This window comes from Pterocles gutturalis, unplaced genomic scaffold (assembly GCF_000699245.1).
Source record: "Pterocles gutturalis isolate BGI_N339 unplaced genomic scaffold, ASM69924v1 scaffold6981, whole genome shotgun sequence".
Taxonomy (NCBI): domain Eukaryota; kingdom Metazoa; phylum Chordata; class Aves; order Pterocliformes; family Pteroclidae; genus Pterocles; species Pterocles gutturalis.
The window spans coordinates 26393-33083 of NW_010097736.1; positions in this window are offsets into that span (position 1 = coordinate 26393).

Here is a 6691-nt window from a genome sequence, read left to right on the forward strand (position 1 = left end):
GTGGTAAATGTGGCCTTCTCGTTTGCAGATGATATGAACCTGGCTCTCAATTTCCCTCTTTTTAAAATATTTCTCTTCTGCAACATTTTTCAGGATATGCAGCAAGAAAACTTAAACTCTGATGAGGCATAGAAGGAAGGACGCTGTCCTCAGTACTTTCCCATTTTATGTCTATACGATACAGCCGAAAGCTCACTCTGAGCATTTTGGTGGTAAGTAAATACTCATAATCTGCCTGTAATATCAATATATTAGCTTTTGTTTTATTTTGAAGGTATTTGCTTATTTCTGCTTTTATTCTAATAGTTCTCCTTTCATTTTTAGTTTTAGTTTTCCTCATTAAGAGATATTTTCCACCTTACAGCCCAAGTATGTAAACATATCTATACATGAGTAACAGTTATTTTCAAAAGTATTTGTAGCATTCAGCCTAACAAGGAAATTAAAGCATATAAATAAAAGCATACAGATAGAATTTTAACATACAAAATATTTGACTGAACATTTGATGATACTGAACATTTAACTAGAGCAAGAATACTCTTAAAATGAAAACTAAACCAAATCATAAAGATCTGGTTTGCTACATTGGTGCCAATGAAAACCTACTTAGACAAGTAATTATTTTGAATTTGCTGTTGCATCTCAATTACTTCTTATTGTAAAGTATACTTTGCGTAGCTATTTTCTTCCACCAGCCTGATTTTCAACAGCATGGTAACTGTAATTAGCAATACAAAACTCTTTTACACTGTTCCTTTTTAAATACAATGATTACATTTTTCAGGAGTGGAAGCTCATGTATTTTGATGGAGTTGCAGTAAAAAGCAGATGCTTTAATCTCACCTAGCACATTTAGAGAAGATACTTTCTGATAACTGGAAAGGGAATTACTCTGCCGGAAATACATTTACCGAGTTAAAGCATTTTGCATATGTAGTAACTATTTTGCAGATGAAAACGATAGAGATTTGGTAGAAAAAGTCAAGCTCCATGCAGTTCTAAAGCTGTAATCCTTTTAATATTAGGCATAGATTTTGTGTTTTGGAGAGGTGACTATCTTCTCCTATTACTATTCAAATGGGAAGCTGAAGTACTTCAGATCAAGCAACTGATGCTTCAGAATTGGCATCATGTGCAGCATTCATATTCCATCTAAAGTGATTTTGAGAGAGGATTTAATTTGCATAATCTCCTCCAAATGGGATTACAAATAATTTCAAGATACTATTGCTGTCTGAGGAAGATAAACTGTAGCTCAGACTCAAAATTCAGAGACTTTTGTTTCAGACTTTTCAGGGTATTGATATTTTCACTGGTTATGATGTTGCGATGGAAAACCTAGTGCCTCTGAAAGAAATGATTCTTGGGTGTTTTAGCTTGTAAAACAGTAACACCAATCCAAAAAGCAGTGTTTTGCCAGACAGACCACCACTTTGCTAGGTTGTTGCTACTTTCCCACCTTTTAGTGGAGAATCTCATTCTGTTAGTCTGATATGTGCTGCCTTGGAGCTTGCAGCTTGCAAGCATTCACTAAACTGCTGATAGTGTCAGTGAAATAATAACCACATGTCATGATAGACTAGTGATATTTGCATCATTTTGCCATATTTTGTTGACCATATTGAAGGGTCATGCTGCTAAGCATTTACCAAAGACGGGGCATATGGTAAAGAAGGCACTTGTTGCTAGTATCACAAAACTCTGCTATACCATCTTTGGATAAGCTGGAACCTTAACTCTATGTAGTAATGCCTGTCAAGGCACCATGCTTGGACAAAATCATAACAGCTTGTGTCTTTGAGGCTTATAAAAATAAGCATTTTTATTTTGAAGTATCTCACAAACAAATTCATTACTTACCTATGTCTCAGTTAGATTATGTTACTTCCCAATCAAAATAGACTTGTCTGTTACAGTATTGTGCTTTTGAAATAAATGAAGCAAGAAATTTAGAAAGTAAACTTCAGGCATGATGATCATTTTGCATGTGTTCTGTATTCTGCTTACAAAAAAATTACTTCCCCTAGTGGTAGATTGAAGTTCAGTGGCAAGAACATGTATATTAATGCTGCATCAAGTAAAATCAGTCACTAGTTAATCACTAATACTTGAATCTAATACTATGCTTTCAGTTTTTACTCCGTGTAAACACGATTATGTGGAAATACAGAAAATAGATGTCAATTTCTGAAGTAGTTAACCTACCATAGTGCTTTAATATCAAACATCTTTCTCCTCTCCTTCTGGTATTGTCATTTATTGACCATAATGATTAGAAAGGTGGGACTAGATTCTCTACGTTTTTAAAGCACATGGCATTCTAAACTTGATAAACGCGTGCATAGTGCTACAAAACATCTGACTTGTTAGAGGTTCTTGAGGAAACAAGTAAGTTTATATATAATGTGAGTTTTCATCTGATTTATTTTCATATTACGTATGCTATAGAACAACTGAAGCTTTTCAAGTGGTTTTCAGAAGAAAAGGCTGAAGGTGTGGAGTTGGAATCTCACTGGAATCTCCTTACAGCAGGTTGGCATACTGGGGAAAAATCAGTTAAAAGATATGGCCACTGGGTGTCAGTCTTGACTCACGTATGGACGTTTTGTGGGCATTGCTGCCTGCAGAGGTTTGCTTTGGGGAGACTGACAGAGCAAGGCTATTAATATCAGTACTACGACTAATACACTTTTTTTAAAAATTCAGGAAATTGATCTGTCATGTAGGAGTAACAGTGTTATGACTATAGCCACTTTGCTTCAAAAAGGGACTAAAACATGTCATGTGGTAGTCTTACGGTTTTGTTTTTTCTGTTGAATGTTCTGTTTGGGCATTGTGCTTTACGGATGAATCAGAAATATGTAGATGAGAATAGGTGTTCTTTCCTCCTTCCTGACCTGTGGAATGCTATCATAAATAACTGCTGAGCAAGCACTGGCCTGTAATGGAGTGTGCGTTACTGGAGGTGTCCTCGAAGTAGAGAAAGGGTGGGTAAGATCTTTCATATGAATAGCATTGCCTTCTGGAATGCCTGAGATGCAGGCTTTGTTAGTTAACCTAGCCTGCTTCGTATATTACTGCCATTTGCATACACTTTTCCTTTATATAGGGACTTAGTCCTTTTTAGAGTTAATCTCATGTGACAGCCCTTCAGCCTTCTCCTCTGAAAACCACTTGAAAAGCTTCAGTTGTTCTGCACTGCAGAAAATGAAGTGTTTTTTTAAAGACAGCATTTCTACACTTTCTTCCCAAAGGTATTAATTGAGCTTTGGATATTGCATATACAATACATGTCTAAGGCTATATTACATTTCCTTATGTTGTCCATTTCTCCACCTGACAGACAGGGCGATAAAAAAATTACTTGGGGAACATCAAATAGTAGTAAATGAGTTTTGTCAAGCTCTGCTTGTGTGAATGGGGCTTAGACTATAAGTGATTCAGCTGAAACGAAAGTGCTGTAATGTAATGTTTTCATGGTTAAAGTTAATTCTGTTTTGAATCATCTCAGACTATGAAGACATTCAGAAAAGCATAATCAAACTCAAGGGAATGTGTAAAGATATAATAACAGTTAAGCAAAATTAATTTCAGGAGCTTTCCAAAATAAGCAAATTCCAAACTCATCTTTTCTGTCTTTTTGGAGAGCCAAAGGTAGCCTAGGAGCCTGCTCCTTCCCCCACTTCTTTTAATTACCTGCATTTATTGCTTATGTTTTCAGGAAGTTTTTTTCCCCTGATGAAACTCCTTTTCAAGAGTGAGGCAGTAGTACTGACAAAGCTGAGATAACTGGAAAGGAATGTTCATCACAATTAAAGTTAAGAACCTTTTTAGTGCTGTGTTTCTTATATTCTTGAGACTGTATGTTGAACTGAGATAACCTCAAAATACATGGTAGGTGAATACTAGGACATTGAAGTATCTTCTGTGAACTGGATCCTGAAGCATATCCATTGCATCTTTTATGTTCTAACTAGGCAGTTCTTTATGTGGACATGTCAGCTGCAGATACATATCTTACAGATTAGTGGCTTTTTTTGTAGAACATCTTTAATTGCTTCACGTTGGTTTGTAGAGAGTAGAGATGCTGAGGGCACTGTGAGACAGAACTGCCCAAAATATGGTTCAAAACTCACTGAATTATATAATAACAACGAACATGCAATAGAGGTGGTTGAGTTGTGGGATGATGCTTCTAAGCTGTAACTGGAAATTGGGAAATGGATAATGCATAAGGTTAGGCTGAAGGAAACAGAGGTATGCTTTTTTGTGCATGCTCACGAAGCCTGACCTAGGCAAAGCAGCAACCATTTTTACCTATGGTGCCTGTTGCTTATAGTGCTTGTAGTGTCGTGCAAAGCAGTGGATCTTAGCCATTCTTGCCTCCCTGGCTTGAGAACCTCTTGAGAACTCTGGTCTGGAGTAGAACTTCACACCCCACTCTAAATATGTAAAGTTCTAGTGGAAGGATTTTAAAATTATAATAAAAAATGTGAAGTTGCCTGAACTAGAAGTGGTTGCTCCTGGTTCTGGTCATTGTATATTAAAAAGCATGCTGTAGTATAGTTAAGACAGTTACTCTACAAATGCAAGCAGGAGATATTTGCAAGAATTTGCAAGGATTTTGATGTAAGATTCTTTGAATATTGTGTGTTTCTTTCCTGCAGTCTTCACTGTGTCAGGTATTTGGTTCATTTCAGCCCTGTTGGTAATGGTTACTTTCAAGAGAAAGATAAAGTCAAGAAGGAAGAAGTCCTTTGTCAAAGAATGAGATGGTAAGCGTACTGAATGCATTACTATTTTTTTTGCTTTTAGAAGTCATCCATGCCATAGGCCTTCTTGAGTAGACCCTCGCAGACCATGTCTGTTTCACAGGTCTGTTAAATGTCACCTCAGAGATCAGGAAAAATTTTTCCTCCTCCCCTTAAACCCTTTTAGCCAGGGGCAGCTGAAGTAAAGATCACTTCAAAGGCCAAGCATAGCTTTTATTTTTTTTACTTGGCATTGCAGTGGCAGTTGGTGGTAGCTCTAATTTTACCATCACAGTTAAATGTTACCACTATTCCTGGTTCTCTTAATATTTGTACATATCAGGAACATCTCTTGTAAAGATGCTGGAATTGCAGTAGCTTAAAATTGGTGTTGTAGAAATGGCATCATTCCCCATACATGATAAGGACCCTAAGGCAGAAAAGGCATGTGACTCAACATCCCTTATCTTCAGCTGTAACTCCTTTCAGGAGCCCTTAGATAAGATTAAAAGAGACAGGCTTCTTTCCAACCATCTCCCACTTTTTTACCTGAAGAAATTTGCTGAGAAAAGAAGCAGACTCTAGCTGCAGAATTTGAGTCAGCTTCCAGCATGTCACAACACAGATTCAAATTCAAGGAAAACAGGGCTTCTTTCTGGAAATGTGCATGTGAAAGGGAGGTCTTTTATGATGTTGCAATTGAGTTAATAGAAAAGATTCTGTTGACTTCTTTTTGTCATTCATGCTCTGTGGAAAATTGTGTAAACCAAATATTAAAAGAACCTAAAACCAGAATCTGAGAGGATTCTGCCAGATAGTTTAAAGAAACCAAAACCAAATCTAAATTTAAAAAAACCTATTAGACTTGCAAACTTAAGTAGTCTGAAAATGTAAATGCTGCTGTTGCCAACAAAGCTTTACCTCTGATCCTCCTCACCAATCTATCTTTTTTATCTTAAGGAAACAAGTGACAGTAGAAAAGATCTCTGCTTGGTTTGGCAGATAGGGGAATGAAGACATAAAGATCAAAATTACATTAAAACTAAAAGGGAGTATTTTATTATCTTGTAGGGTAAAATCACCAAACCAATATTTAGTGTATTCAAATTGTTTATAGTGATTTGCTTTTATTTTTGACCTTTCCCGTCTGTGAGTGGAAACTGAGCAATGAATTACATAGGTGCTACAAGAGCGATAGCGTGGGATGAAGGCCCTAAAAATATCAAACTGTTTTGTACAGAAGGCTCAGTACAGCCCACTGTCAACTGATTTTGTGCTTCAGCAAGCACCCGTGCCAGCCATGTATCAAAAATGTAACAAATGCAGTATACCTCTAGGGGTTTAAATCAAGGGCAAACCTTCTGTTTGGGAATCTGACATGAGAGAGCATGTTCAGACTGAGCACATCTGGGAGAATGGGCTGTGGTGGATACACTGGAAGATGCACTCACTTTTTTTTTTTTTTTCTTCCTTACTCTTCTCCCCAAAACATCTAAAATAACACTGTTAGTTCTATGCTCTTTTCTGTAAAATTTACTGGTATAATTTAACTTGTACACTGAGTCAATATCAGATTTGTCTACTCATGTTCTTCACAAATACAAAATGGATCAAACCCAATGAAGATATTTTCAACTAAAATGCATGAAATATAGCTGCGTTCCTGGGTTGTCTGTAGCCATAACATCGTACATATTAAGGGCTGTTTACAGTTGTGCCCTGCCAACAGCTAGGTGGCAGAATGCAATGGAAGAGAGGTAGCAAGAGGAAGGAAAGGAAAAAAGGATCTCTCACTTCCATAGCCCCTGTAAATCATCCCAATATCTTGTATCTTGGAGGCTAGTTTTCTAGTGGTGGTTTGATACCAGAATTAAATCCTAGTGTGTGGACTGACTGGATTTTCCTCTCCTACAAATGCTTATCTGTTTTTTAGACAC